The sequence below is a fragment of the Populus nigra genome, chromosome 2 (assembly GCF_951802175.1).
Source record: "Populus nigra chromosome 2, ddPopNigr1.1, whole genome shotgun sequence".
NCBI classification, from domain to species: Eukaryota; Viridiplantae; Streptophyta; class Magnoliopsida; order Malpighiales; family Salicaceae; genus Populus; species Populus nigra.
In genome coordinates, this window is record NC_084853.1 from 35056266 (window position 1) to 35080534 (window position 24269).

A 24269-nucleotide genomic window follows, 5' to 3' on the forward strand; every position below is an offset into this window, starting at 1 on the left:
TATATATCATGAAAGTTTTAGGTCTATATCTTAGCTTTTCATACATATAAATCAGACCTATTCAAGGTCTATAGCTCTAGTTATAACCCAATAACCGAATGATGTTTCAGTTTGAATTAAACCAGCATCTCTTCTCTATGTTTAGTTCTCTTTTTGTCTCTTCACTTTCAATAGTTAATCACATCAATCAATCTTTTAAATTGTGAGATATGCCTGCATTAAAAATAAGCATTTACCATAAATTAAAGATATCTTATATTATCAGACTTGTTATTATAAAACATGTTTTAGTTAGGAAATTTAATGATACTTTAGTGCAATATGATGATATAAAACCTTAATGAGAATGCACTTTTAAGTACTAATCACACCCTCCAACCAGCTTATTACTAGTCCCTAGTAATCAAAGCGTTAAAATATAAAAATAATTTGCAAGTTCCATAAAGCAAGGCATTCATTGGAAACATGGCCAAAGAAGATAACCAGTCAATTCATAATGAGAATAATGAGAATAATCATGTTAGAACACTTAAAGATTACATAAATCCAACAAGAACAAGTACACCATCATGTATAGTTTTTTCTTCTGATGCATCTCATTTTAATTTTAATCCAGGTATTATTCAACTTTTACCAACTTTTCACAACTTAGAATTAGAAAATCTATACTTGCATTTAAGAGAATTTGAAGAAGTTTGTAACACCTATAATGACTTAAATTGTAGTATGAACACCATTAGATTAAAGTTTTTTCCTTTTTCATTAAAAGATAAGGCTAAAACATGGCTACAAAATCTTAGATCAGGATCCACTCATGCTTTGGATGAAATGCAACAACAGTTTTTAAAAAAGTTTTTCCCTTCTCATAGAACAAACTTTTTCAAAAGACAAATCATCACTTTCATTCAAAAACCAAGAGAAACATTTTACAAGTGTTGGGATTGATATAAAGACTTGCTTAATACCTGTCTTTATCATGGTTTTGAAATATGGAGAATGGTTTCACAATTTTATGAAGGGTTAACACCTAAAGATAGGCAAATGGTGAAATTGATGTGCAATGAAACTTTTAAAAATAAAGATCCTAATGAAGCAATGGAGTACCTAGACTTGCTAGTTGAAAATGTTCAAAATTAGGACACTATAGGCATTTGTGAGGCTCCAGGTAAAACTCAACCCCATACATCTACTGGAGGTATGTACAACCTTAGGAAAGATCATGACCTTAAAGCCAAATTTGCATCTTTAGCTAGAAAAGTCGAGGCATTAGAATAAAAAAAAATGGTCAATTAAAATTTGTTCAAGAAATTGTGTGTCAAATTTGTGAAACTAATGAACACTCAACCAATGATTATCCAACTTTGCCTTCTTTTAAGGAATGTCGCAATGAACAAGCCAATGCTTTCAATAGTTTACAAAGGCTAAGTCATAACTCATACTCGCAAACGTACAACCCTGGTTAGAGAAATCACCCAAATTTCAGTTGAAAGAGTGGTGATTATGCATCAAAAGTATCACTAAGTCTCTTATTGTACATATGTATTTATTGTTTTTATCTGAGTTTTTTTATAATAATTGATGTGCTTTTTAGTAATGAAGTTTTTTTTAATGTTTTGATAGGTTTTTGGAGCTTAAATGAATTATTTCAGAAAATTCAACGTTGGAATTCGGAACAAAGAATTGAAGAGAAATTTAGTTGAAGATTGAAGCAAATCTTGGTTCAAATAAGTGCTCCAAATTTGCCCCAAAAATCAATTCTAGAAAAGAATATCATATGATCTATTTCAAGCCCAAACTTGCCTTATGTTGTGTACAAACTTCAACCATCAAACACTCAAGGTTTCAATATCAATATTAGCCCAAATAATAGGTACATTTGTATCCTTATTTGATGCTTAAATTCAGCCCCAAATTAGCCCTAAATCAACCTCAAATCAGTCTCCAAATCAGCCCAAGCACAATCCATGATCTTACATGTCCACAGAACAAATAACATTTGATTTATTTTGGGTAATTCATTGATCCAAGAGGGCAAGCACATGGATAAAAAGCTGGAGGGGACATTTTCATATTATTTTAGGTAAAAAAGAAGAAAGAGACAACTCATAAAGGAGGAAGAAAAACGTGCACCAAAGTGTTCTCCAGTTGGCCTGATTTGATTTTCCAGAACACTTTTTGGAGTTTTGCCCATACCTTTTGAATTAGATGTTTGAATGTGCTATGCTTTAATGATATGGAAAGCTAACAGAATGACCTATAAATATGTCTCTAATAGCCATATCCAGAAGAAGCTTCTAAGAGGGTCGAATTGCTGTCCAAAGTTAGAGTCAGATTTGTGTTAGAATTTTTACTGAAATTGTGTTGTGATCTTCTTTGTAGATTTCGGTTCTTTGGTTTGTAAAACTTATTATTTCAGTTTGATTCAAGTTATTTCATGTTTATTGAAGTGTTCTTATATATAATCATGGTTGCTAATCTCTTTCTTGGATCCAAATCAAGGATGATGGTGGTTGAGGTGAGTTCTTTAAGATATGAATGAATCTTAATGTTTATCTTCAAATTTTCTTCATGAATGTTTTATTATTGCAAAGAAATTTTAGAAATCATTTAGGTAATGTTATAATCTTGAATTTTTATGCACAAACCTTAGTTTTGGTATAGAGATTGCTTGATTCAATATTTTACTTAATATGAAAGTACTTGTTTATTCTTAAGCAATAATCAATCTTCATCTTTTTAAACTTCATTGTAATATCTTCCGATCTAATATCACCATCGTTGATATTAGGTTGAGTTATCTTATATATGTTGAAGGAATCACCAATACATCGCCATTGGACCAAGACTTACTTTTTCTTGTCATTTAAAATCTAGTTACACCTTTTCATCTTTGAAAACAAATCCATCAATTATTTTCAACCAAGTTACTGTGAATTTAATTTCTTTTAAGTTTTTTTGTTACCTAGCTTAATTTCTAGATCTAGCTCTCTGTGGATATGACCTCAATCATACTGAGTTAATTACTACATCGCATACTCGTGCACTTGCGAGTTAAAACAAGCCGAACATAAAAAGTGGTTAAGCAAGAGGTAACAACAATGCACAAACTTCACATCCACCATTTCAAGCACATCATAATTTCTAAAATTCTCATGGATATGCACCTCCTTATGTTCCCCCTCTTAGAAGAAATCTTGAGGAAACACTGCATGCATTCATTGAAAAGCAAGAGACAATCAACACTCAAAATGCTCAAACCATGACAGATCTAAAAGATACTCTTGCAAAGTTCATATCTGCTCTTAGTTTTCAGGATAAAGGTAAGTTTCCACCTCAACCCCATCAAAATCCCAAAGGGCAATACAATTCAAGTGCAAGTGGTTCCAGAAGCCAACATATGGATCAAGTCAAATCAGTCCCTACTACTCTCCGCAGTGGTAAGGTTATTGAAAAACCCATTCTTGAACCTTATGAGAAAGAAGATGAGTTAGTATTTGAGGGTAAGGAAAGGGTTGAACCTAAACATTGCAAGGAGGAGACTGATTCCCTACCAGCACTTCCATTTCCTCATGCCATGACCAAACTAGTTGCTATGTGGACTGTTAGATCTTTAGATATCAAAAATTTCGGCAAGACCTCCTAATTTTAATAATTTTGAGATTTTTCTTATTATTTAGAAATAGTAAAATTTAATAAATATAAAAGTACAATGAAATATAAGTATACTATATTACTAATTTTTTTTAAACAGTCAAATTTTGATGTTTAATTTGCTAATTTCACAATTTGTACAATTTAAAACACCAAAAAAATCTCATCGTACCTGATATAAGAATGATTAAAAATAACTTTAAAGGTGTAGTTTAACTGATCAGTCATTTGATTTGTTTTCTAAAAGTCATTAGTTCGAGTGTTATAAATCTCATGGTCATTAGAAGCTTATCTAATCATTAATTTTAGAGTTTTAAAAAATTAATCGAGGTATGTGTAATCTGACCAGACTCTGAAATCTTTGAAACTTTCAAACAAGTAAGGATCAATATACCTTTGTTAGATGCTAATAAATAGGTACCGTCTTATGCTAAATTTTTGAAAGATATGCGCACCGTAAAGAGAAAACTGAATGTGAAAAAGAAAGCCTTCTTAGCCGAACAAGCAAGTGCCATTCTTCAGAACAATAATGCTTTGAAATATAAAGACCTTGGTTGTCCTACAATTTCTTGCTTTATTGGAGAACATAAAATTGACAGAGCTTTACTTGATCTTGGAGCTAGTGTGAATTTACTTCCATATTTGGTTTTTTAAAATCTCAATCCAGGTGAGTTAAAATCAACTTCTGTAATTCTTTTACTTATTGATAGATCCGTAAAAGTGCCCAGAGGAATAGTTGAAGATGTGTTAGTACAAGTTGATAAATTCATCTTTCTTGTGGATTTTATTGTCTTGGATACACAACCTGTTGAAGTATGCAATTCAATTCCTGTTATTTTAGGACGTCCATTTCTTACAACTTGTAATGCATTGATTAATTGTAGGAATGGAGTGATGAAGTTATATTTTGGAAACATGACATTGGAGATGAATGTTTTTAACATTTATAAGCAACCTGGAGATGATAATGATTTACAAGAAGTAGACTTTATTGAATAATTAATTTATGATCAATTTGAAAATACTTCCAGTGAAACTGAGTTTAATGAATCTAAAGATTTGCAAATGGTTTATTTTCAGGAAGAATCAAAGGCAAATAATTGGAGACCAAAAATTAAGGAATTGCCACCACGATCAATTGAGTCCATACCTTCAAGTGTTCAACCACCAAAACCCAATATGAAACCATTACCATTTAATCTCAAATACTCATTTTTGAAAGAAAATGAAACTTTTCCGGTAATAATTTCTTCCAAACTTAATGTTCATCAAGAAAGTAAGTTATTATAGACTCTGAAAATGAACAAAAATGCATTAGGATGGACCATAGCTGACATAAAAGAACTTAGTCATTTGATTTATACACATAGGATTTATTTGGAGGGAAATGCTAAACCCTCTAGAGAAATGCAATGAAGGCTTAATCCTAATATGAAAGAAGTAGTGAGGAATGAAGTCATTAAGCTTCTAGATAATGGAATCATTTATCCTATTTCTAACAGCAAATGGATAAGTCCTACCTAAGTTGTACCTAAAAAGTCTAGAGTTAATGTGATAACAAATGAGAAGAATGAGTTAATTCCAACTAGGACTATTACTGGTTGGCGCATGTGCATTGACTATAGGAAACATAATTCAATGACTAGAAAAGATCATTTTCCTTTACCTTTCATAGATCAAATTCTAGAAAGAGTTGTAGGTCATGAATTGTATTATTTTCTAGATGGTTATTCAGGTTATAACCAAATTGAAATTGCATTTGAAAATCAAGAGAAAACCACTTTCACATGTCCATTTGGTACGTTTGCATACTGAATGATGCCTTTTGGATTATGTAATGCACCAACCACATTTCAAAGATGCATGCTTAGCATATTCAGTGATATGGTTGAACGTTTTCTTGAAATTTTTATGGATGACTTTTCTGTTTCTGGTGATTCATTTGATGATTGTTTAACTAACTTCGAAAAGGTTTTGAATAGGTTTGAAGAGAAGAATCTTGTGCTGAAATGGGAAAAATGTCATTTTATGGTAACAAACGACATTGTACTTGATCACATTGTTTCATCAATAGGAATTAAGGTTGGCAAATCTAAAATCGAGTTAATTGCCAACTTGCTAACACCAAAATCTGTTAAAAAGGTTAGATCATTCTTAGGACATGCTGGTTTTTATAGAAGGTTTATCGAATATTTTAGTGTAATATCTAAGCCATTGAGTAACGTTTTAACAAAGGATAATGTTTTTGAATGGACTGAACGTTGTGAAAAAACCTTTGTTAAACTTAAAAACTTGCTTACGTCTACTCTTGTCATTCAACCTCCTGATTAGTCATTACCTTTTGAAATAATGTGTGATGCTAGTGATTATGTCGTGGGTGCAGTTTTAGGACAAAGAAAAGATAAGAAACCCTATGTGATTTACTATACAAGTAAAACTTTAAATAATGCTCAAATGAATTACACTACCACTGAAAAGGAATTACTTGCAGTAGTATTTGCATATGAAAAATTCAGATCTTATCTTGTTGGCTCACCTGTTGTTATTTTTAGCAATTATGCAGTATTGAAATATCTTCTTTCTAATAAGGATTCTAAGGCTAGATTGGTGCGGTGGATTTTGTTAGTTCAAGAATTCGACATCATAATCAAAGATAAGAAAGGCACTAAAAATGTTGTTGCGGATCATTTGTTAAGATTGACAACTGATTTGAGATCTGACATCACACCAATCAATGGCTACTTTCCTGATGAATCTTTACTTTCTGTCTCTACAATGCCTTGGTTTGCTAGTATTGTTAATTTTCTTGTTTCAAGACATTTGCCAGCTCATTGGAGTACCCAAGACAAAAGAAAGTTTTTGAACGAAGTGAAGAACTTTTATTGGGATGACCCTTACTTATTCAAATATTGTCCTGATCAAATATTTTGAAGATGCATTCCCGACAATGAGGTAAGTAATGTCTTTAAAGTTTGTCATTCTGAGGCATATGAGGGTCATTTCTCATCAAGAAAGACAACTGTAAAAATCTTACAATGTGGATTTTATTGGCCCACCATGTTCAAAGACATGCATGCATTCTGCAAAACTTGTGAAAATTGTCAAAAGTTAGGATCTATTTCAAAATGTCACATGATGCCTTTAAATACTATTCTTGTCATTGAAATCTTTGATTGTTGGGGTATAGATTTTATGGGTCCATTTCCTCCATCATTTGGTTTTTTGTACATATTAGTCGCTGTAGACTATGTTTTAAAATGGATAGAGGCAATTTCAAGTCGTGATAGTGATTATAAAATAGTGATCAAGTTTTTTAAAGAAAATATTTTGAGTCGATTTGGAATCCCTTGGGTCATGATAAGTGATGGTGGAACACATTTTTGTAATAAGTCATTTGAGTCTTTAATGAAGAAATATGGAATCACACACAAAGTTGCCACCTCTTATCACCCCAAGATAAATGGCCAAGTAGAATTTGCTAATAGGGAGATCAAACAAATCTTGGAAAAAATAGTAAACCATAATCGGAAGGATTAGTCTTTAAGACTTAATGATGCACTTTAAGCTTATCGAACTGCTTTTAAAACATCATTAGGTATGTCACCTTATAGGTTGGTTTATGGAAAACCTTGTCACTTGTCTGTGGAACTTGAACACAAAGCTTATTAGGCTATTAAAACTTTCAATTCAAACCTGGATGATGCTAGCCAGCTGCGTAAGTTGCAAATAAATAAGCTTGAGGAAATAAAAAAATGATGCATATGAGAATTCAAAAATTCATAAAGCAAGAATAAAAAAGTTTTATGACAAGAGAATCTTGAGAAAAACAATTGATGTTGGTAAAAAAGTTTTGCTTTATAATTCTCGACTCCATTTATTTCCTGGAAAGCTAAGATCAAGATGGAGCGGTCCATTTATTATGAAACATGTGTATCCTTATGGGGCTTTTGATATTGAGAATCCAAAGAATGACAATGTTTTTAAGGTAAATGGACATCATTTGAAAGCTTACTTGGATAATTTTTCTAGTGAAATTGAATCCATTGGTTTGAATGATCATGTATATAAAGGTTGATTATTTTGTTTTTCTCACATTATTTTTGTGTTTCTTTTTGGTATGACTCTTGTTTTGCTAGGCTTTCTCTAACCTCGGTCAAATTGCGGATAACAGTACTCCGTGACTCTTAAATCGGTTCTTTCAGTTTTCCATGATAACTGATATCTGTGTATATATTTGTTCAATTCCTTGTTCTTTCTCTTTTCTCTGCATCTCTTCTCCAATTCTCATTTGAAAATGGACACCACTCTTGAAAAATTAAAAAAGTATTTTCCTACTCTACCTCAGAATACGATTACAAAAATTATCGTGCTAGGTGTGAAAGATTGAGGTTGTTAATAAACCATGAAATTCCTAAAGATATTCACTGAATGATTAAAGCAAAGGTTTGATTATCAGGTGAGTCCTCAAATTCTTTCATTTCATACATGCTTGGAACAGGTACAAACACTTTTGTAAAGAAACATCGTGTAAAATGACTAAAAGTTTGTCACCTATGTGCTAGATGGACTTGTAATGCAAAATATCGTTCTTTAGGAATGATATCTATAAACTGTGAAGATAAAATACAATTCATAAAGGATGGCCTGAGTAAGGAGTCTTTAGATAATCTTCTATTAACTTTTGAGATGCATCCTAGTAGAGATTTGCATCGTGCAATTCATGATTTATGACCTCATTTTCATAAAGAACATGATCAACTTAGTCTTGAGAATCTGACTAAGAAAGACCCTGTTTATCAGTTTTTAAGAAATCTGGAAGGGAAGCCTATCCCCGACCTATAGAGGGCGTTTAAGCCATTCTTAGATGTAAAACCAAGGGAAGATGTGAGCCACAATCACAACCGCTTGTACATACACATGTTTTAAAAAAAATGAAAAAAAAAAGAGAGAAAAAGAGAAAGAGAGAGAGAGACTCCAGCTAGCTTACATATAGGTGGTATGATTGCATTTTCAATTTCTGATCTATAAAATCTTCTCTTCCTTCCCATCATTTCTACTCAACCCATTCATTCAATAGATATAGAAGTGTGTAGAAATGACAGGTTCCTCAGTTCCTAAATTAAACAAAATTTATGTTATTGGTGGATCCAGTCGTGGGAAAGAAAATGAGTTTTTAGAATCAGCAAATCATCTTGGTCGGGTACTAGCTGAGAGAAAGATTTATTTAGTGTATGGGGGAGGCAGCCTTGGGTTGATGGGGGGTGTGTCAATAGCTGTATTTTTAGGAGGCAGTCAAGTTTTGGGGGTCGTCCTCAAAACTTTAGCTGAAGGGGACATCATTGAAAAAACAATTGGAGAGGAATTACAGGTCTCAATAATGTCTGAATGATTGACTGTAATGTTTAACCATGCTGATGCCTTTATTGCCTAACCAGGTGGTCTGGGTACATTGGAAGAGATCTTTCATATTTCCTCTTGAGCCCAACTGTACATTCACCATAAACCTATAGGTTTGTTAAATGTTAATAGTTTTTATGATAATTTGTTGTCTTTTTTAAATCAAGCTGTGGAACACAAATTTCTAACATCTTTGGCTCGACAAATCATAATCTCTGCTACTACTGCTGAACAATTGATTGACCACCTACAATATTTCATCGTTGTAATTGATCCCTTCATGAGTCGCATAAATTGGTCAACTATGGAAAGCCGTAAAAAGCTTAAATTGGATTTGAGCCTTAATTTGTAAGAATTTGTGTCTTTTGGTTTTATAGCATATTTTTTTTTCTTATATTTGTTTAAGTATGTTTTAGGTTTGTCAGTAGTCGTTGTTTCAGGTGATATCTTCTATACTCTATCTTTCTACCTTAGAACATTGAGGACAATGTCTCGCTTTGGTTGGGGGGAGAGGGTAGTAGTTGATATTAAAAAAAAATTAACTATGTTTTCTATTATTAAAACCATTTGCAAAACTGTTGTTACTAGGATGGTAGAGTCATGAAGGAATTTTAATGACTCTTGAGATGCATCTTAGTAAATATTCTTAACAAGGTCTATCAGAATACTTCTTGAAATATTCAGGTTTACAAACTCTCGCATCATTATCACTCGATTTTACTCATATACTCGTTTAACAATTCCTAAACCTTCATTTTCACACACACACACACACTTTAACATATAATTGTGGGTTGCACATTGGATAATTACATTATTTATGTTCTTTTGTTAAAGGTAACAACTAAAGGAAAGGGATAGTAAAAAAAAAACAAATTGATAATAAAATGAATAAATAAAAAAGTAGATAAGTTTGGTTTCGTAGCCTCCTTGACTTAAGCAATTAAGCTCAGACGGGTGTTTTAACACCTAGTACCCTAAAGTCAACTTACTTGGGAGCTATTAGCTCAATACTTGTTACATGGGTTGAGGAGAAAGCTTAAGGGAATCAAACATTGCATTATCTACATATCAGTATCTGCAACCCGAGTTACTAAGTTCGTAAGGGTGTCTCAACATTTGATGCCCTAAGACTAACTGGTTTGGGAGTTATTAGCCGTAAGCTCGCTATATAGGTTAAGGATGCATTGTGTTTAAGTTATATGTATATATACCAAAAAAAAAGAAAAAAAGAAAAAAAATAATAATCCCAACCCAAGGGATTTAACCTAAGAAAAACATTAGAAAGTAATATTATTTTCTTCCAATAAAAGCTTCATCATTTATGTTTTCATACATTGAGTCTATAAAAAGAAGGTTTATTAATATCTTGTTTCAACAGTGTGAAGCAGATATATAAATTTAATGAGAGTTTGTTTATTTGGATAGATTAATGGAAGTTGAATGATGAATGTCTTGCTTTGTGAAACTTATAAATTGTTTTTCTATTTTAACTCTTTGATTACTAGGGACTAGTAATAAGCTGGTTGGGGGGTGTGATTAGTACTTAAAAGTGCATTCTCATTATGGTTTTATATCATGATATTGCATTAAAGTATCATTAAATTCCCTAACTAAAGCATATTTTATAATAACAAGTCTGATAATATAAGATATCTTTAATTTATAGTAAATGCTTATTTTTAATACAGTTATATCTCACAATTCAAAGGATTGTTTGATGTGATTAACTATTGAAAGTGAAGAGATAAAAAGAGGACTAAACTTAGAGAAGAGATGTTGGTTCAATTCAAATTGGAATACCATTCGGTTATTGGGTTATAATTGAAGCTGTAGACCTTGGATTTAGGTCTACTTTATATGTATAGAAAGCTAAGACATAGACCTAAAACTTTCATGGGAGTCTAAGACTCAATTCTACTGTTTTCAAGTTCAAATCTTTGCATCAACAGAGAAGTCGGAATCTGTCCTGCAGCTCAGACATTGTTCGGTTTACAGCTCATATGTCGAGTTCTAGAAGTCCAAATGAGCTCTGGTTTTTTTTGTTGGAAAACTGAGACAATTGCCCATAACTTTCATGAGTAAATTGGGCTCTAATTCTGATGTTAGCAATGATGTTTTGGCCAGCCAACAATATCAATAACCAGCCAACAATATCAATAACCAGCAGCCAACAATGTCAAAAACCAGCCACCAAGTCAATGGTTGGCCACCAAGTCAATGGTTGGCCACCAACTAAATAGTTTGTCAACCAATCAATAGTTTCAAATTTTAGCATATAAAAGGAGGCATTTGCCATGTATTTAGTCATCTTATTTTTCAAATCAAGATCATCTTCTTGCTTTCTCTCTTTATAATATTCAAGTTTTCTTTCTTGTTATATTAATATCTTGTTTATGCTTTTTCATTTCCTTTCCTATACTTACTTAACTTATATCATGTTTATGTTCTTATATTGTTTATTTATGTTTTTCTTCTTCATTATGTTTAGCTAAGTTAATTATGTCAAGGTGAAAAGGTTTCACTAGTGGTGTTAGAATATGAATAATATAAACTCAATATGTACTTTAATGTTTATATCCAAGAAAGATTATTATTAACATGTTTTATCTTTTTTCTTACTATTCTTAATACCTTGCTTGTTAAATGGTTAATCTAGATTTGTGTTGTATAACACTTGGTACATCAAATGCTTGACCCTTCATAATCTTCGGACGACATCGTTATTATTATAGGAACTTGATTTGTTGTTAACATAAGCTAGCAACATGAATGTCTGATGATATTTATAAGTATGGTGTTACTTAGATAAGATGATTAATATGATCATGTTAATAATTTATAATGAGCTAATAATGATAAATCATCCGATTGGAACATCCTTTGTGTGTGGTTTCCAATTGAGTAATAAAAATAGTTTATATTATATTTATTTAAAATATCATTAGTGAATCCTCTAACCTTAACATCTATTTTATCATTGTTTAATCCTTACACCAATATCACATCTCCAAACTCTCTTCAACTCCTTTTCTGTTATTATTCTCTTCAAATCTTTTTCTTTATTTGTAATTTATATAGTTGACCTCCCTGTATTTCGATTCCGGTCTTGCCGGGTTATTTATTACTTTGACACTCTTGCACATGGATAAGACATCAACTCTTTGATCGTGTTAGATTTCAACTTTGGTCTTTATTCTATTGATTTGTGCCTTTTGTTCTTCGTCGTTTTGTGAATTGTTTTTCTTCAATTTGATCATTCAATTCCAATTTGTGATACATTATATTTTCCCAATTTGATGCTTATTTTTTTTTATTGTTTTTATTCTTTAGGTCTTTTTTTTAAATTGATTTTTTTTATTTCACCTTAAATCAAAAAAAAATTTTATTTTTTTATTTTAATTTTGATCCTCATTCTTTTAATGCTATTGTTTTAGGATCCTTTTGTATAATTATTATTCTTTTTAATTGTATCCTTCAATATTTGATTAGTTGGGAATTGAGTTTTGTGGTTTTCTAGATAGGGTGTGTTGTAACCCCCTTTTGACCCCACGAAAAATCAAGAAAAGAAAGAGAAAAATAGAAAAAAAAATCCAAAATACATGAGGATATACATGAAGAAAGCCTAGAAGATTTCCCAAGTTGGTGGTGAAGGACCAAAGTGATATTTAGAAAAGTTGGAGGACCAAAACGTATAAAATTGGCAAAATTAGCAACCTAATTCTGATTTATAAAAAGGCCCCATTGGTGAAAATATTTTTATTTGGGATATATAGATAGGTATGGATTCAATAAGAATTCTGGAAGGCATAATTACTTTTATTAAGGACTTTATTGAAAGAAAAAATTATTTTTGAAGTCAATTTAGGCTTTAATTGGAAGAAATTAAAGTATGAGGGTTGAATGACAATTTTAAAGAGTTAATTTGGTCAAATCTAGGGCTTAATTGCATAAATATTGAAGTTCGATGGGTAATTAGAAACTTGATTGAAGAAATCCAAAACCAAAGACAAAACTGAAAAAGACAGGTGATTGTAGGGCTAGATTTAACCAAATCAAGGGTTAAATTGAAGAAAATTATAAGTTACATGGTGAATTAAGGGTCCAAGTGCAAAAATTAGAAACTAAAGACCAAGATAAAAATATTGTTGAACTTTGGGGCTAGTGATTGGGTTTGGGATGGGTGAAATTGCATGTAATTAAGAGTTTAGGAGGCAAATACGAGTGTAATTAAAAGCAATTTGAAAAACAAGGACTAAAGTGAAATTTGTCAAATTATAAATCAAAAACTCTAATTTCTAGTGTTTAGCCTAGACAACGCATTGTTCAGCCACTATTTAGTTTATTCTTAAGCTGTTTTGGCTGATCGAGTAGGCACTTTTATGGAATGAATGTGGTGGCATTTCCGACCACCTCTAAGGTTGTAACTACCACCATTCACCTAATAAACACCCTATCTACAAAGATCATATACTCTTATTAAATGTTTACATCTCATTTTTTTCAAAGAACATAACAACATCTTGTCTTCAATCAGTTATCACTGTATTTTTTTATTCAAAACTGATCGGGTTGACACTTTCAAACAAACAAATGTGATGCTACAAACCTCCAACTTGAGCAAGGGTTGATCCAAACAAAAGGTATAGAGCTCATAGTTGTAAAACGTACTCCAAAACCATCTCATGGTGATCAAAGGGCTAAGCTTTGATCAATCCATTTTGAATCCATCAAAAACCCTAGTAAAACCCTATACATACCCCTAGAAAATTAGAAGAAAAATGAGAAAAAAAATAGAGAAAAGATTGATAAAGAAACTCTATGTGTGAAGGTTTAACAACCTAGCACAATGATCATAAGTTTTGAATGGGCAACACGCTTATGGAAGCAAAGCTTGACAAGGAAAAGCAAAGAGGGTAGTAGCTACTCTAGAAACTTGAAGGTATTACTTTTTAATCTAAAAGTGGAGTCCATGTGGCTTGCTTGTGTTATTTTTTATTGTTATTTGGTCTGTATTTATGTTTACAAACATGAAGATAGAGTTTGGAATGTTTGGCAAGTAGTGTTGTGGTTTCCCCTTTTGTTACTATAATAGCTTGATTTGTTTTTTGAAGCTCTTTTGGATGTTTTAAATGTAGTAAAAGTCTTTTATTTAAGCTGTTTCTTCTTGGTAAAATAATGTTGTTTTAGTTTAACTTAAGCAATGCATTTTGAAGCATTGATATTTATCCTGGATTTGCTAAGTCTGTTCATGACCAAAATGAGTTTAAAAATCTAATTTTGAATCTATATTGCATGAACAGATATGTTGTTTTAAGTTGATAATACCTGGATTTGGTATCTGTTTCACAATTTTGATGATTTGATGCTATTTGTTAGTTCTTTTGATTCAAATATGCTTTGTTATGGTAATGTTGTTTGTTGGAACTAAGAAAGTATGTTTTAGAGGCATAAAAAGCCATTTTCTGGGTTTTGCAGCTTGATCTTCATTTATGGGTTTGCTGGGTAGTGTTCGTGTTTATAGAAAAAACATTACCTTAACCCTTTGATTTTGGATCAATTTTGGTTAAATTCTTTGCACAAAACTCTTTGGGCAATTTGATTAGTCAATAATCTAGAGTTTATTTTCATCAATAACATGTTTTAATAGGTTTTAATCCTAGAATTTTGATTTTGAACCGAAACCTAATTTGAAAAAATCATGGTTTTTGAATGATAATCGAAGTGCATTAATGTTAGATTATTGATCCTTGCATGATTTCTAACATGTCTATGTCTTTGGTTTGTCCATATATGGTCTGATTTGAAATCTATGTTGCTGGATTTATATAAAATGTTCTTCGTTGTTCATGTTTTATATTTTTCTAGGTTGTGATAGAGTTTTTGAGTTTTTTTTTTTTGTAAAGTAGTTTTGTTCCATCCGCTAGAGCTTGAAGAACTCCAAAAGGACCAACATATTCAGGTCCAATACGTTGTTGTATCCCTGCAGAAATACTTCTTCAACCATTTCTGAGCACCTCATAGCAGTTTCAGGGCCTTCGAAACTTCTATCATTTATGTATGATTTGATTTCTTGTACACTGCCCCTTTTAATTTCTAATGGGTTTTGAAGATCAAAATTTTTTTATCGGTCCATAACCTGACTTGGGTAAATTCATGAACTCATTTTGGTTATTCCTTCTTAGTCTTAATAACCATATGAACTGTGAGTTTTTTGATGACGACTCATCAATCCAATAGATGAATTTTTTGAAAGAATCATTCAAGGAACAAGTTATCCCCTCTTTCGTTACCAGTTGATCCTCAGATCTCATTCTATCAAACGAATCTTATTTTTGGATCTTGTTTGTGATATTTATAAAAAGAAATATTTTTATGTACTCTTCTAATTTCTATGTGCATTAAACTACTACCATATCATATACTTTTCTTATTTTATACTTTATTCTTTCATTTTAATATTCTCTCATTTTAATGTCGTCTTTCTTATATTTCTTTTTTGTTCAGATGAAGATAAAACCCTAGAATACGCGCTTTGACAGTTTGATTTGTTTTGGATTTCTATTTAGGTTTTAGTTTGTTTTTTAGCTCAAACAGTGGACTTTGGTTCGGTTTATGGTCGAACTAAAAGTTTTGAGCCAACTTGGTCGGGTAAAAAAATATTCAAAAATAAATGATTTTTTGCTTGTTTCATACGGCCCAATCCTTACAAAAATTATGTTTTAAAAGGAGAGAGAGAGAGAGAAAATATTTTTAGTTTTGTTTTAGAAAATTTGTCTGTTTTTTTTTTGCATTTTTGGTATTTACAATAAGTTTGTAAAATTCCTTAAAACTTTGGCCAATATTTCACTAACCCTAAAAATTTAAATTCTTGAAAATTAATTGTCAACATTCTGGTATAAATATTAGACCTACAAGTAGGCTAATATTCATGTACCAAGAAAAATTTGCAGAATTATTTTGAATATTTAACAATTTTAATTGAAAGTATTTTTCACCACAATATATGAGTTGTGGAAAATACTTTCGGCTTCCAAGATAGGTGAACCCTATCATGTCACTTATATGGATTCTTCCTATAAGAATTTACCTTGGAATAATGGCCCATAATAAATTCAAAATGCCAGATTTATTGATAGTTTTGAGCCATAGATGGACCACCAGTTAAGAACCCATCAACACCTTTAAACCACATCCAGGCCACACAATGTAATTTACCTAAGTAAGGTGCGTTGGAGATGCTAATACCTTCCCTAACCATAACGAGTCCTTTACCCTGGAATTTTACGTAAGACCAGTTCATCTACGTATCCTAATGACCCTAAACTAAATAACTAGGTGGCGTCTCCTTGACAACTTGTCACGTCGCGTGTGGCACTTATAATAGAATGACGACTCCACTAGGGATTGTACTAAATTTTGTGTGTTTTATGTTGTTTATGTTATCTGATGTGTTTAAATTTTTGCATTTTGCTTACTTTTTTACTTATTTACACTTTAACATGGTTTAACCTACTCATGCATGTATGTTTGATATGGATGAATGTCTTCATGCATCTCTAGTATATTTGTGATATTTCGCTTTGGAATGCACATATATGGAAACTTTAGGTTAAGTGGGGGAGTAATGACTGATGTGTAACACCTATGTAAAACCCGATATATTTTGTCTTTGGCTGACTTATACTAGGAAGAATTGAGGGTATATACCGACTAACATTGGAGAAAAATCTAGAGGAGGATTGTAAGACCTGACTAAAAATCCAAGTGAAGGACTAACTATGCTAAGTAAAAATTTTGAGGAGCAAACCGGCCTATTTTAAGAGAGAGTTTAGAGAAGGATAACTGATTTTAGAGTAACCAAAGCAGGAACAAGAATGAATTAAACTAGCCTACAAACACCCTACTCGTTTATAAGGGGTATAAATATAAGGGGGAGAAAAAGAGATGACTCTTCCTCTCCCCCAAAATTGGCCAGCAACTTTGACTGCAACAACAACCACTCTCTTCAAAAAGAAAACCCCTACACTAGTTGCATATCTCCTGCATGAGTGTCTAAGTAAAAGAAAGCTAGAGAGAGATAGGCTGATGATTGAAAATAAGAGAGGAGAGGAAGTGTAGCAGACCAGCTGGACAACAAATGAGTAGAGGAAGAAAACAAAAAAGAAGAGGAAGAGCAGACCATCGAAACCTGTATAGAACTTGTTAAAAATATGAGGTAAGACTAATTTCATCTCTCAGCTGAGGATTGTCTCACGGTTTGGAAAAGGTAGGGGGGCAACCCAAAAATGGGAGAAAAAATGTTCTTGCACCTTAGCTCAAAAACTTGTAACCAAGGAGAAATAAAAAAGGGGACCTAAGCAAAACCTTAAGGATGAAAGGACTCATGTGCAAATCATTTTTACAAAAGAAAATGAATGAAATTGAATGTGTAAACATGGGAAGGGTTGACTAAGTTGAAGGGATGATTAAATTGTGTGTGAAATGAAGTAGTGCATGAATGATAATCTTGCCAGACTTTTAGGGACATACTTGAACCAAGAACAAAATCATACTTGTGTAAATAATGTAATTTCTATATATATAATTGAAGAAGTTATATAGAAATGTGTTAAAATGATGTCAAATGCAAAATTATGTTCTTAGTAAACCATGGAAGCATGGTAAAGCTAAAACAGAAACCATATTATGTTGATGCCTTGATGTTGTTATGTGATTGAAGAAATTACATAGTTATGAACCAAGTGAATGAAGGTGTTTTTGTAAAATGTTGTTATGGTTAACTTGTGATAAAAATGAAGAATTGCATGTGTAAATTAGGAGTCAATGGACATCAGTGTCCGACCAAAGGGAAGAGGGGGATATAATGAAGGAACCTTGCATAATCCCTAGAGGGACAAAACATAAGATGAAAATGATATCTTTGTATGAAGTGCATTAATTATTAGTATGTTGATGAATTTAGCATGATGGAATTGAAAACATAGATAGCATGATCGTGTTGTGCTGAGGAATTCATGCGCTAGCCATGAAAGCAGTTGTGTTGATGATTTCTATGACGATAATGACTTAGTTTTCATCAATGATTTCTGAGTCGACAGTAACTTAGGCACACTGATGATTTCAGTGTCAGCCGTAGAATTGAATTACATTAACGGTTTCTGGGTCAATAGCGACTCAATTTCCATTAACGATTTCTGAGTCACAATAACTTAGGTGCGCTGACGATTTTAGCGCAGTCTTAGAACTTGGTTGCGTTAATGATTTTTGGGTTGGCAACAACTCAGTTTTTGTCAGTGATTTCTGAGTTAGTAGTAGCCTATATTCGCTAATGATTTCAGCGTCAATTGTAAAACTAGGTTATGTTGATGATTTCTAGGTCGACAACGAATCAATTTTCAACAACGATTTCTGAGTTAGTTGTAGCCTATGTGAGCTAATGATTTCAGCGTCAACCATAAAACTAGGTTACGTTGACAATTTCTGGGTTGACAACGAATCCGTTTTCATCAACGATTTCTGAGTCAACAATAGCCTATGTGCGCTGACGGTTTTGGTGTCAACCGTAAAACTAGGTTACGTTGATGAATTCTGAGTCGGCAGCTACTTAGTTCTCATCAATAATTTCTAAGTCAGCAATAGCTTATATGCACTGATGATTACAATGTCAATTGTAGAATTGGGTTACATTAACAATTTTTAGGTTGGTAGCAACTCAGTTTTCGTCAATGATTTTTAAGTCGATAGTAACTTAAGTGCACTGATGATTTTAGTGTTAGTCATAAAACTGAGTTACGTTGATGATTTTTAGGTCAGCAGTGACTTAGTTTTCAGCAATGATTTATGAGTTAACAGTAGAGTAGGTATGCAAATGATTTCATACATTAGCCATAGAACTGGATTGCATTGCTAAATTCTATGTCATCAACGAGTCAGTTTTCGCTATCGAATTTTGTGTTACCAACAAATTATTTTTTGCTGCCAAATTCTGTGTCACCAACGAGTTAGTTTTCGCCATCGAGTTCGGTGTCACCAGCGAACCAGTTTTCACTAACGATGTTCTGCGATAGACCTAAATGCCTGTAGCGATTTCCTTATATGATTGTGTAATATGTGGAATATTTGAATGTGAACATGTGTATTCTTGAAATATGTATGGTGACGAGTTATGTGACCATTGCTATGTTGGTGGTGCGACCAGTATTGGACTTTCGACTAAACAAGGACACCCCACGGGAGGAACACGTAGGTGGCTTCCAACCTTTTCTAGCATAATGTTAATTTCCTGAAATGAATTCATTATGAAAGATCAATTATTGTGCTATAGTGAATGCCAAACTATTATGGAATGTTTGAACGAGTATTATGAAGGATCTATTATTGTGTTATAGTAAATGTTAAACTGACATGAAATGTTTATATGAGTATTATGAAGAACATATTATTATGTGATGGTGAATATTAAACTTTTATAGAATGTTTGAACGAGTATTACGAAGAATCTATTATTGTGTTATAATGAATGTTAAGCTATCATGAAATTTTGTATAAGTATTATGAAAGAGATATTATTGAGTTATAGTGAATGCTAAATTGTTATGGATTGTTCGAATGAGTATTACGGTTAGTTTCAGCTAATGGCATCCGAGATGGATGACCAGGTTATGTTGATGATTAGCTTCAGCTAATGGTATCCTAGATGGATGACCGGACATGTACGTCATGATTAGTTTTGGCTAATGGCATCCGAGATGGATGATTGAGTTAAAAGTTATGATTAGCTTCGGTTAATAGTGTCTAAGACGGTTGACCGAGTTGGAAGTTGTGATTAGCTTCGACTAATGGCATCCAAGATAGATGACCGTGTTATGTTGATTATTAGCTTTGGCTAATGGTATCATAGATGGATGGCCGATTGTATATTGTGATTAGCTTCAGCTAATGACATCTAAGAAGGTTGACCGAGTTATGTTGATGATTAGCTTTGGCTAATGGTATACTAAATGGGTGACTGGGAGTGTATGTTATGATTGGCTTTGGCTAATGACATCCGAGAAAGATGACTGAGTTGGAAGTTATGATTAACTTCTGTTAATTACATCCGAGATGGATGACCGGGTTGAATATTGTGATTAGCTACAGCTAATGGCATCCAAGATGGATGACTGGATATGTATATTATGACTAGCTAAGGCTAATGACATCTAAGATGGATGACTGGGTGTGTATATTATGACTAGCTATGGCTAATGACATCTAAGATGGATGACTGGGTGTGTATATTATAATTATCTACGGTTAATGGCATTCGAGATGGAAGACTGAGTGAGAATATGGTGGATAAATGTATTAATGGTCTCGCAAATGATGACCATAATAAAACGAATTAAAATAACTACGACAAATGAAATAACTTCAATCCTTACCATACCTATGGAAAGATTGGGATGTGAGAGTAAAGATATTATAGTTAAGGAAATATTAAGGCTGCATTATGTATGCAAGGGTAACAAAAGGATTATACTCACTTATATTATAAACGGAAGTAATGCCGATATGCTTTTAGTTATCTGTTGTCATTTTTAGATTATTTATAATTCTTGTATCCATTTTGCTTTTGTAACAGGGACATCACGCAATCTAGGTGCGTAGGAAAACCCTTTTCACAAGTCCATATATTTTGAAAGGAACTATGTAATAACATGTTTTAGGTGTTTTGTATTTGGAAGTTGTGAATGTACTAGTTGCCATTCGACACTTCTGAAATGACTTGTATCGATAATTGTAATGGAACATGGAAGTGAATGTATGAACATGTAAACATGACGTTATGAATGTATGTATGTGGTATTCTTTTTTATGAGAATGTTATATTGTGAAATTACATGAGTATTGCATTATATTAAGAGATGAATTCTATTATGATAAACTCATGAATACTATTGTGAGAATCATCAGTAACGTGGTGGCACACATGTATATATTCCTCCGATTTTGGTTATGAAAAACTTGGTCATTACACTATAACTTTCAGTCAGAGTTTAAGTTTGTAAAACTATTTGATTCTTTGCTGAGTGCTTTGATTGGTAGTGATTGATACACATACCATCTCACTACTTATAGAGCCCCTCATATTACCTTCATGAGGGTAATCATCGGGACAACAAGAGACCTTTTTGAGACTAGATAATGCTTACCTCAATGTCTCATGTAAAATGACATAGAACCTATTTGTAGGATGTATGTTCCATAATTAAACATTGTAGCATTAAGACATGTTCAACCCTAAAAAGCATCTTACATTGCAGGTCTTAGGGCTGATAAAATGGCCACCATTAAAGAGATTACCTCTATTGGATATGGGTTGGATTCTGAATCCTTACAACTATTAAAAGGAATCGTCTAAGACTAAATGATATTATGATATTAAATTGCCACTCATCAGAAATATGAGTTGCTTCGGAAATGACTTGAAAAGGCTAATCTCATAAATAAAAATATCAATGAGGATGAGTTTCTGAATAAATATGGGAGGGTAATGGAAATCACAAAGGTGTCCGTGTAGAATTAAGCAATTAAAGCTTTGATGCATTTTTAGGACCCCAAGTATCGGTGCTTCACTTTTATAAATGTAGACATGTGTCCTACTTTGGAAGAGTATGATTTACTAATTGAATTTCCTCGAAATCTATACAAAGTCTACTTCCACCAAAGGCAAGACAAGTGCTAACTGAATTGGCCAAATTGATCAAAGCTTCATATCTCTACAAAGAATCCCGCAAGAAGAAGTGAAGTGCAAAGCCTCGTGGATGAGAGCGACATATTGCTTAATGAGTTGTGGGCAAAGATGGCGGGTGCTTCTGATTGGATATGTCAGTTATGTGCCCGCTTTGGTTGTAAGGCAACTTAGGGGCATACAACATATGCCAATAATGGTCGGGTTATCCCAATTCTCTAGGTTATTCAAGGACCAATATGCTTTGAAAGTTGTGGTGAGCATCATACAAGACTCGAAGCTTCTGATATTGATCAAGAAGGAATTAGATGGTTTGAGAGATCCAGTTACTAGTAGAAAGTATCCAAAGTGAAGAAATCTATCAGTAGTCACCATCCCCATGAATCTTGGGTATAAATAAAGACTTCGTAAGCTATTAAACCAGCTAAAAGAAAGAGGATTAACAAGGAGGAAGAGTAGAAAATAACTGGAAAAGCTTCAAATGGAGGTGGGCACCAGTAAAGCCTTCAGGATATCCCTCGAGGAGCAACTCCTCACTAAAAAGAAATTAAGAAAGTTTGTAGAGCAATAGCTGGATGAAAAGGACAAGAAAATCATGTTATTAGAGAAGCAACTGAAAGAAGAAAAGGCAGCTAAAAACCAAGCTAAGAAATAGAAAGGAGAATCGGGAACACATTGGATGCAAACCAATATTGAGCTAAAGACTTTGAAAACTAATATCAATAATTGCCAAGAAAGGGCTGATATGTCTTTAAGGAACCAAGTTAGAAAGTCGGATCGAGTAGTATAAAAAGGTTATACAAGCATGTGATGCTGTAAAGTGAGTTGGCTGAAGCAAAATCCAAAGGAAAAGATGTTGGGGGTATTCAATAATTAGAGACCTAAGATCAACCTGTTAGGGAAGAAGCTTAACAAAGAAAAGGCTAAGGTAAAACATTTGGAAGAAAAGAATGGACTGTTTGAGTTGCACAACCATATGATTGACACCAACAACGGTCAACATGGTGGAAGGGATGTCTATTGATATCAACAAAGCATAACTGAGACTGATGTTCCTTTTTAGGAATATAGAAAACAAAGGCTTTGCCTTTATTCCTCTTGTTAATGATGATGATGAGAAGACTAGTTTTCAAATGTAAAATTTTTCTTCAAGTATTAATAAAAAGTGCTTAGACCTAATCTTTTAAGTAATATCTCTTTGTGATGAGTATATTAAATTTTTATTAAACATTGGCTTAGATTAAATTGTCTTGACAACTATAAAAGGATTAGAACCCTACCTGTTTATATAGGAATGGTGACTATATATCAGCCCAGGGTATAACTAATCCATATCTAACATACATTAGCATGCATAATTATACATCCATATGCATTTATAAATTATAGAATGTGCATGGCAAGTACTCAAAATATAGGTCCCCTGTTAGAGTCTACAATACTAGGTTTCGTAAAAGAATTAAGAACTAAAAGAGGGCTCCCCTTAAAAGCCCACTACCAAAAAGAGTTAGAAGACATTAAGAATAATATGGCTTAGATGGCTAGCTTACTCGAGAAACTCCTATGAGCACAGTTTGGGAAAGGGACATCTAGTCAGCTGCTAACAATGTTACCACTGCCAACAGCTCCAGTTATCCTTGACTCACAAAACATGGGGGCAAATCCCCTTACTGGACTACAAGGAACAACAAGCATTTTGATGACTCTTTCGATTATGCTTGCTCAAGTGTCGGCCATAATAAATCTAACAATGAGGGATCTCATAAGGTTAAATCCTTCGATCATCTTGAATAAGATAAGTAGCTTGTTTATGAGGAAAGATTGAGAGTTGTTGAAAGATTTGATGTATATGACCCTATTAGAGCAGTTGAGATATGATTGGTACCAAACATAGTGGTGATCAAGAAGTTAATGATGAGAAAGTGCTCATTCATTTCTTCCAAGACAACTTGATCGATTTTGCTTTAAGCTGGTACATGACCTTGGATAACACAAAGGTTAAGAAATGGAGTGATCTTGCTGATGCTTTCTTGAAACAATACAAGTTCAATATTGACATTGCTTCAGACCAAACTAGCTTGATAGTGATGGAAAAGAGCAATAAGGAAACCGTAAGGGAGTGCCCTCATATATGGAAAGACAAGGCAAATATATGTACAACCACCTTTATTGGAGAAAAAGATGGTGACTCTATTTGCCAATACTTTCAAGTCCCTATATTATGATTATTTGATGGGTAGCTCCGCCTAATATTTTTAGGACGTTGTTATTATTGAGAGAATAAAATGAGGGATAGGAGCTGGTAGAATATCAAAATTTACCGAGAAGAAGGGTTTATTGAGAGCAAAAAAGGATGTTGAGATGAGTAATGTGGAAGGAGGATATAAGGGTACAAAGAATTACAAAACCCAAAGCAACCAAAGTTGAAGCTACCAGACCCCACCTTCCTAAATATTCAATATTAACTTTACTAAGCATTTTTTGG

General features: G+C 32.8%; 1 pseudogene; it reads left to right on the forward strand.

The window, feature by feature from the left end:
* Positions 1-1123: 1123 nt before the first annotated feature.
* On the forward strand, positions 1124-24009 carry LOC133682943 (uncharacterized; annotated as a pseudogene).
* Positions 24010-24269: the final 260 nt, after the last annotated feature.